Source organism: Dermacentor andersoni, chromosome 1 (genome assembly GCF_023375885.2).
Source record: "Dermacentor andersoni chromosome 1, qqDerAnde1_hic_scaffold, whole genome shotgun sequence".
Lineage (NCBI taxonomy): Eukaryota > Metazoa > Arthropoda > Arachnida > Ixodida > Ixodidae > Dermacentor > Dermacentor andersoni.
Window position 1 is genome coordinate 176,875,918 of NC_092814.1, and position 9,762 is coordinate 176,885,679.

Here is a 9,762-nt window from a genome sequence, read left to right on the forward strand (position 1 = left end):
GCCACTCCTCGCGTGAGGAGATGATATGGGAAACTTTCTGCTTGGGATCCTCGCTGCTAATATTTCTAATTGTCTGTGGAGGCGTGTGGACTGTCCGTGGATGCGGTATGTCCTTAGCAATAGCAGTGAATTTCCTAGATCTCCCGCGATGGAAACGCCGACGTACGTCGCACCTTAGCGGCAGCCTCCCTGTGCGGCGAACCATCCCTAACCATTTGCCTCAAGACTTTAATCTCATTTTTCACATGTGGGCAATTCTTTGAAGATGCATCTTGAGAGACTTGACAATTGGCGCACTTTTGTTTTTCTTCACGACAGGCATCGGAGCTGTGCGACCCAGAGCATCGTGAGCACACTGCAGCATTTGGGCAAACCTCAATAACTTGCTTATCCTTTGACACTTCCCGCACTGAATAAGCTTTGGCAAAAAAGGCCGTACTACGTGTCGGAAATGAGCGACCTTGACGTGTGACGGTAGGCTGTCTCCTTTAAAAGTTAGCTTCACACAAAGCCGATTCCCTAGGCAAAGGGCTTGCAATATGGCAGTTCCCTCTGTCGCCGGCTTAATGAGTACATGCAGGTCATAATCGCCTGTGGAATTGTCTACGTTATACACAACACCAGCGTGGAGTCATGGTCGTCTTGTTTATAGCAGCATACGTTGATGCTATCCAGCACCTTAACATTGCTCAGCGGTTTGTGACATCTATAGAAAGAATGTTCTTACGGGCGTTGATTCTTACATCTTTGATCTGACCCTTAGTGGTTGAGCCGGTTTAGAGTGTCGCTTGCAGCCACAGGCACAAATGAAATTTGTGCTCCGATGACTTTCACGTCGGGATCACAGTTGTCTTACTAGTAGAAGGAGATGTCCTGACGAGTCCTCTTTGCTTCGTGCGTTGGTGCGGGTACGAAGTCACTGTCATCCGAGGTTTCATCACTGATCACTGAGTAGATCACAGTGCCCTCGCTGTCAGTGTCACTCTGGCGACTAGACCGCTTTCTCGGAGCGGCCGCTGTTGACCTGGAAGGACCGGGCACCCTTCCAGGTGACTCCACGTCAATCGCTGCAGTTAAGGGAGCGGCGTATCTCACGAAGTAGCTGAAGTTCGCAGAGATAAAAAAGCAGCGTTCCACACAACATACACTTCGTCGTCGTCCCAGAAGCTTCTATCCTCAAAGAAGAAAGCCACCACGGAAGATTTCCAAATGCGAGAAGCGTCGTACTATGGTGGTGACGTCACCGTCAGAGCAAGCAGGTCTAGAGCTATAGGAAGTGTTGCGTGAACACACCTCGTCGCCTCGCATTAGTCGGTTTGTTTCTATAATGCTTGAAGGCGCGTGTTCTGCTGTACGTTCATAAGACGAATCGTGTCTTTTACAGCGAAGCTGGATGGCTAGGTTCTGGGAAAAATCGCGTGCGTCTATCGCGCCGCAAACATCGAGAATTTCTCCCCATACGTGGGCCGATCCTGAAGATAGCGAATACCGGGCAGACCCGCGACGAAGGTGAAGCAGGCTTTAAGTCCTCCGCCAACTTGCAAAAATAAGTTTAGTATCCAATAAGTCCCCAATACAACCCCTATCAGATATAAACTGATAAGAACAGATACTACACTTTGACCCTAGTCGGCCATGTCTACGTTCGCACCGTCCTCTCTTTGTCGGTGTTCCAAGAGCTTGCGCATCTTCTTTTCTTTCCTTCCACTCTCCCGTGATGGTGGTCCCGTAAGCATGCTGCCTTCGCTGTCGCTCTCAGAATCCTGTGTTATGCGCGTGGTCCTTGACTGCGTAAGCTTTCGCTTGCGTTCTAACTGCGCCTCCGTAAGGCCAAATAAAAATGCGCTAAGGTTCTCAACGCGCTCGCTTGCCCGAGAAAAATTCATAACTCGAAGGACCGCTCAGCAATAGTCCATTGGACACTAATGCTTTCACAACTCATAAGAAGTGCTTTGGTCTCTTCGGATCTTTTTGTTCAATACAGAGCAATAACCAGGAGCGGCTTGCACGAACATTTAATGATAAAAATAACAAATTTAAGAATGCTTTCTTAAATGTTCCCTAGACAACTCCTAGTCCGCCCTAGAAGGCGTTGTTCAAAACGTTATTGTTTTCGTTATCAGATGTTCGTGCAAGCCGCCCGTGTTATTTTAAAGCGAAGCTTTCTTTGCCTATTCCTTCGACTTTTGCGCTGCTGCTGCTTTTGTTTGATATGTGAGCGTTTATGTACATGGCAGGAGCGTGGCAGAGAGAAAAGGTGACGTGGGAAACTCGTTTAGACCTTTCCATCGCGTGGCATGTGCAGAATGCCCTCTGGAGCTCCCTGGGTGTCGCCACATTAGCCTTTTGACAGCTGCAATTATCCGTGAGCCCCCTCAAAGCACTGCAGAAACTGCAGCGCGTACTTTTCTACTAACGTGTAAGCCTAGAGGGAAGCTATAAAGCTATTATAGTTATTATAAAGCTATGTATATACGATCTATAAAGCTATTATAGATAGAATGGTATAGAGGGAGGAGAGGAGGCAGAGAACGGGTATAACCAAGGCATCGCGAAAGAGTGAATAACAGCCTTGCCACTCTCGCAGTTACCATAAATATATTAGTGTGGGCATGTAAAAAAAAAGAAATAAATATAATACTGCCTAGCAGTTCCCATGCAATGGGAGAGGGCGAAAAAGGGAAGAGATGACGTGGCAAGGCAAGGAACCATCGGTTGCGGGCAAACTGAAGGTAGGGTGCCGTACGTTTCTGCCATTCCTAAAAAATGAACACCATGTAAATTTATCAAGTGGACAACTAACGAAAGGCTTGCAGACGCAAAGTCTCATTAAAACACCGTAGAGTTTATCCGACACTACGGCAGCAGTCGCACGTCAAATCAACACTCCTGGGCCCGCCGCGGTAGCTTTGCGACTATGGCATTGCTCGAGGTCGCAGGTTCAACCCCTACCGTGGCAGCCACATCTAGACAAGAGCAAAATACAAAAAAAAAAACGCTAGTGCACTTAGATTTAGACGCACGCTAAAGAACACCAGAGTGTCAAAATTAAATGGTAGTCCACCACTATGGCGCGCCTCATAATCTGATCATGGCTTTGGCACGTACAGCCCCATAATTCAAATAACTTTTACCACTTCTGCCGCGATGCGATGTGCCATGTGAGGCAATGATAATGTTAAACCCTCCCAGAAATTATGATTCATGGCACACAACAATGCCTCAAGGAAACACGTCTTCGTGCGTGTTCTGTCTACCACGCAGACAAATAGCAGTGGTGCACGCAAGGTAACGTTTAACACAAACTGAACACTTTCGTATTGAACTAAATGCTGAAGAAATTATACATTGGTCATCAATATCACCACTAAGTATCGTCAATCGATAATCGGGGACACTAATCTTTGACTTAGGTATCTCTTAGGGGCACTCGCACCTCGGCGTCGGTGTTCCTTAGGTTAATTGTAGGCGAACGGAACGCACCAACCGAACTCGGAGGCAACTGTTTCCCATTAATTAGCTGATTAAATATCAAGCCACCTTCTTGTGTGTTACGTCATTAGTGGCGTCATTACTTCCGCTTTCTACTTCCGGGTTTGCAGGAATGTCGGCGTAGTCGTGCTTATGAGGCGGGTCTCTAATTCCTATGATTCTGTGCTTTGGTGTGCCGTAATCAGTGATATCTAATTCTAATTATTCCAGACAATGCAGTAACTCAACTTGTAAATAAACTTACGCTCTGATGTCATATCTATATGAAACCCGTGAATTTTGTAATGAACTGTTTCTTTTCTATTTTGTTTTGATTTATTTTTCATTTCCTCCCCGGTCGTCTCAGGAGCTGAATCGGAAGTGCTGCCCTAGAAACAAGAGTGCCACTCGATGTTCGCGCCACTAAAGAAAAAATTTTGTGTGTGGTTATTAGCGACCACACACACAAAAAAAGCTGATGCATCTGATAAAGCTCAAACAAAACGCCCAAAGCCAGACCGATATTACGGATGATAAAGTCCCAGGCAGTGCTGCGTGTACTGCAGTATATTATATTGGAAGACGACGCATGCGCCAAGACAACTGGGTGCGCTTATATTCTACTATGCGTAATTGCTAATCGTTTTCTCGAACGCCAATGTTTCCCCTCGTAATCGATAGCACCACAGCTTAAGATGAAAACTGAAAAAAAAAAGATACATCAAATCAAGAATGTCGTCATGGGAACAGTTCCTCTTGATGGGAGAAAGGCATTCTAGGCCGCGATACTGCTTGCAGTCTACTACGCACGTGGATTGTACAGCAGAGTCAAAAAACGTGGAAGTTCCACTTCTGGGTGTTTTCGCTATGGTTTGTTTTGAAACTCTAGTGTTCTGCAACCATGTCATAGTCATATACGCGTCATGGTAAACTCTAAGCGCCCAGTGTCGTGAATTTGTGACACCGAACACTCGCCGACTCCATATTAAGGCGCAGTAAATGCGGGCTGGTTTCAGTCTTTGTGTGTTGTCCATAGGCGGCGCTTTCAATGAGCGACCGCGTACAAGTTCGCGTTTTTTCGCAGTTGCCTACTGATATATATATATCCGCCGGGGTTGCTTATTGGCTATGGTGTTGGGCTGCTAAGCACGAGGTCGCGGAATCGAATCCTTGCCATGGTGGCCGCATTTCGATGGGGGCGAAATGCGAAAACACCCGTGTACTTTGATTTAGGTTCACCTTAAAGAACCCCAGGTGGTCTAACTTACCGGAGTCCCCCACGTGCCTCATAATCAGAAAGCGGTTTTGGCACGTAAAACCCCGTAACTTACATTACATAGCATTCTTCGCTTCTTGAAATGCACGTTCTCGCGCCAATTCCCATTTCCGGACAACTCCCTTCGCAACAGGGCACGCAGTGGTGCTAGCAGAGGTTGGGCAAGAATTTAGAGTAATACGTGATCAAACCAAGAAAAGATTTCAACTGGCTCACTGACGATGGCGCCGGTGCGCCTAGTATGGCAGCGAGGTTGTCTTGCAGAGGATGCAGACCTTTTTCAGCGATTTGATGCCCCAGAAATGTCACTTGCTTTTTCCGGAACCTTCATTTGGCTTTGTTCAGCTTCAGATCGTTGTCATGAAGTTGCTGGAACACTTGTCGCAGTAAAGTCATATCATGCTTCTTTTCAGCAACGAAAATATCATCTAGGTAGACTTTCACCCCTGGAAGGCCCTGCAGGACAGATTCCACGCGCCTTTGGAACAGAGCTGGTGCTGAAGCAAGTCCGAAGGCGATGCGATTATAGCAGTACAGGTCCTTATGCGTGTTGAGCACCGCTATCGTTTTAGCTTCTGTGCCTAGAGGATGCGTTGAGTAGATCCAGCTTGCTAAACACTTCACCTCCTGCTAGCGCTGCGAAGATATCGTCGACTTTCGGCAAAGGATACTGTTCTCAGTAAGTTGCTGGGTTCACCGTTAACTTGAAGTCTCGGCAAAGCCTTATGTCACCGTTCTTTTTTGGCACGGGAACTACCGGTGTCGCCCATTCAGAGACACTGACCTGGGAATGTATTCTTTTTTTGCACCAGGCGATCAATCACTGCTGAAACTTGTGTGCACATTGCATAGGGCACGGTTCGGACTTTGCAGAAACGAGGTCTAGTACCTTCCATGATGTACAGCTTCAGAGGCAGACCTTTCCAGCAGCCCAGTTTGTTGTCAAACAACTGCGAAAATCAGTCTAGTAGCATTCTCACCTGCACGTCCACTTGGACGAAATTTACACTCGTAGACCCTTTGACATTCAAGGGAGACACACTGGCCTTGCAAGATTCCTCTATGGTACACCGACCACAGAGAAGTGGTCCTCGACAGTTCACGACCACTAACGTGCTGCTCACGGTTGTCGCCCCGGACTTCACGTCCATGGTTAAATTGCCAACGACGGGCAGGGAAGGGAGCCAAGGAAACACGATAGCCGCAGGGAAGTTTTTTCCAGAGCTGGCCTCGACCTGCGGTGTTTCTTGTATACACTCCTGGGTACTAAACTCGCCGGCGAGCCAGTGTCGATCATGCGCAGCTTCCGCCCTCCACACGTCAAATCTTGTTCGAGAGGCCGCGACATGGTTCTGTCAGCCTTGCTGTGCGCTAGCAGGGCAAGCATAAATTCTTCTACGCTCTGGATTCCACCTTCATCCTGACGTCCGGAAACGGTCCCTGTGATGCACCCTAGCCAGGTGTCCTTTCCAGCCGCACTGGCGGCATTTGGTGCTTCGATGTCGGCACCCGTTGGGAACGTGCGGCCCGTGGCAACGTTCGCACAGAGGGTGACTGCTTTCCACGTTGCTGATTGGTGTTCGTGGCTTCCAATGCCGCCGCGGATGCAGGCCATTAACAATGCTGCTTCCGTTCCCCATGCTATTCTCCTGCATGCCTCGGATGTCTTCTCGCGCCTTCCCGGAAGCCCTGACGAACTGTTCAGCCTATTCCAAAGGCAGCTTGTGACGCGTCAACAAAAAACGCCGTGCGTCGTCGTCCCGGCTACCGCAAACGATGCGGTCTTATAACACGGTTACTTATGCTACTCAAGTTGCAGCTTTCGGCAAGCCTCCTGAGATCGGCGATTGACACTCTCCCCTTCCTTTTGCTTCCGCATAAAAAACGCGTAACTGGCTGCAATTTCATCAGCCTGCGGGTTGCTGTGATTTTCCAAACAAGTCACAATATTGTCGTAGCTTAACCTGTTGACCGAGGTAGTAGGATGACGTCCTTGCAGAATACGCACGACGCTGTCGCTCAGCGACGATATCAGCAAGGTGTGGTGTCTCGAGGGATCTGTTACTTCTTGTCCTTCGAAATAGGCTTCCAGGCGTATGCGGTACGTACCCCAGCTTGCCGCTGTTCCATCGATAACTGGTGGGGGAGATGCCATGCCTGGGTGTCATCCGTCTTCAGGAGAAGGTTAGGCCGGAGTAGAATCCCACCCTCGTCGCCACTGAAGCGTCGTCCAGACCCCGACTCACACCAGGACTGCAGGTGATGATAATGATGATGATGATGTCCTGGAGTTTGGCGCTTACCCACTCGCGGGGATTGGCCAAGAGTCGGGCAGACTTTGCTTGTGTGTTCAGAAAAGGAGGTAAAAATCTAAAATTTTGTTACATGAATTTAGGCGAGGGAAAATCGAAACGGTTCAGTAGATTGTCATGCTACGTAGAGGAAAAAAAAATAATTATATTTAATATATCAATGAGGCAATAGAGGAGGAATGAATAGAATAATATGGTCATCAATGAAATCGGTTCGATTCAATAATAAATTTTTCTAAGGCGAAGCATACATTCCTGTGTGAGTGCCCAAGCACAGACGCTCCGAAAGACAGCAGTACCGGAGTGTTCAATGGCAGACCAAGCTGTCGCACTGTAATTTCTAATGTCATTTTCCTCATGGAGGAGAAACGCCGGCATTCTAGTAGGTAGTGCTCAATCGTCTCTAATGCATTGCAAAAATGGCACAATGGGGATATTGCCAGACCAGATCGCTGCATGTAAAAATTTAGAGATGGGACTCGACAACGTAGTCTCGTTAATGTAACTTCCGTTTGTCTTGTTTTGCAAAACTTCCTGCTCCAAGGGAATTGTAAGTGGCGTAGTTCCAATGATGATTTGAGGTTCGATTGAGATGTTAAAAGGATGTATCTTCTGAACCTGGCGGACGTGATAAAGCCCATCGTTGGAAGAAGGGGAAGCACTGGGCCGCTGATAGAAGCCTTGGCCAAGCTGTCTGCCACCTCATTCATAAATATGCCTTTGTGGCCAGGTACCCATATTAATCGTAAACTTCTCAAATGACTTGGAGCCAGTGAGTACAAAGTTTTCAATATCTGTGTCTCGCCGGGAGCAGTAAGTGAGGTGCACAGCGACAAAGAATCTGTGATTATTACCGCCGTTTACCTGGAAGATTGTAGCTTTCGTAAAGCTAGGACAACAGCTAGGAATTCCGCTAGGTATATTGGAGTGAAGTCGGGAAGCCGAATAGAAAAAGACCAGTCCAATGATGATGAGAAGATTCCAACTCCTGCCTTTTCTTCACTCTGCGAAGCATCCGTTGCTATAATTACGTTAGTGTGGAGTTGATTCAAGTGATCCTGGAGTAAGCCGTTAAGAATATGCGAGGGAAGCTGCTTTGCATTATTTGGGTATAGGTCATCATAAGTAATAACTAGTGAATTTGAGATGCTGTTTTCCGTGATTATATCATTTATATTTACGTCTAACGGATTCAATAACGACTGCGATACAATGACTTGTGGCGTGTGAAACCGTGGCCATCTGACTCCAAAAAATTGGACTCGTTGTTTGATGAAGATGGACTGAGATCTTCTTAGTGGGGATTCATAGAGCCTTATAAACGCTTGAACGGTAAGTATTTTAAATCTCATTTCAAGGGAAGGTAATCGTGCTTCCTTGTAGAGTACAGCGTTGGCTACAAACTTTGGAAGCCCCAGACATAAGCGAAGCGCTTCCCGTTCTAGCAAAACTAGTGGGCGTAGCTTGTAAGCCGCGGCGCCGGAGAATAACACACAACCGAACTCTAGTATAGGTCGAATATACATGCGGTAAATCATTATGAGTGTGTCTCTGCGCATGCCCCATCGATAATTACTTATCCTTCGTAATATCCCCATTGCACGAGAAGCTAAAAATGGGGTCTGATGAAGATGATGAAGCCTCAATTAATGGCACAAACCCACTATGGGGGATATAGGCCCCGAATCGAGTGGTAATATGAGTGAAAAAAATATTCCAGTCACACACATCGGCTCCCATTTTTCAAGGTTTTCGGCTGTTTTGCGAAGCCGACCCACGGAAACTATACCTTTTATGAAGCGGCAAGTTCCGAGGAATGCGCAGATAATGGACTCTTATCGGGGGTGGACTTTTCACCATTTTGTGACATCTTGACTCTCCGACCACGCCGCAAGAGCGCCAACCCTAACGGGCTACGCCTACTTACGGCGCGGCAGCGCGAGAAGGCGTAGGCGTAACCCGGCCGCCGGCGGGGACGACCGGCGTTCCAAGCGAACTACTGACCAACAGAAACCATGCCCGGGACCATAGTCGTCGAGGGGATGGAAATCGCCCCGGAGGAGCTCGGTGAAACGGGATGGACGACCGCCCTCGGCAACAAACGAAAACAACCAACGAGTACGCCGTCATATAGCGGGCAACGTGTCACCAAGAATATGCCGGCTGGCAGCCACACGGCCAACTCGCCGGCCAAAAGGTTCATGAAGCAGGCAACGGCAGCCTCGAGGCTACCGAAATTACCCAAGGACCAAATCAAGATCATCGTGCGCCCAAAGGGAGGCCTCGACGTTTCAAAAACGGATATCATACTCCTCGCCCAAGCCCTGGCCATGGCGGCGGCCTTGACGGAACAGCAGACTGCCGAGGACACCGTGTGCCCAAACAAGATGCAGAACATTTTGGTTATCTCTACTCCTCACGATCAAAACGCAAGGGCATATGCAAAAATCAGCAAGATACATACTAAACTCGGCGCCTTTGAGGTGTCAGCCTACATTTCTGCGCCTGATGACACGTGCAAAGGTGTAATAAGAAACATCGACCCTTCATTTGACGAAGGAGCCCTTAGGAAGATGATTCTGAACCCAAGAAACCCTACGGCATTAGAAGTCAGAAGAATTAAGAACACGCAAGTAGTTGTTATACCCTTTGACGGCATTGGACTGCCCAACATGGTCTTGTGTGGAGCCGCCCTCGTTCCAT

General features: G+C 48.0%; 1 non-coding gene across 1 annotated transcript; it reads right to left on the reverse strand.

Moving 5' to 3' along the window:
* Positions 1-1,456: 1,456 nt before the first annotated feature.
* On the reverse strand, positions 1,457-1,646 carry LOC126547482 (U2 spliceosomal RNA). The gene has a single exon (XR_007602732.2). It is a non-coding gene; the product is annotated as a U2 spliceosomal RNA (small nuclear RNA).
* Positions 1,647-9,762: the final 8,116 nt, after the last annotated feature.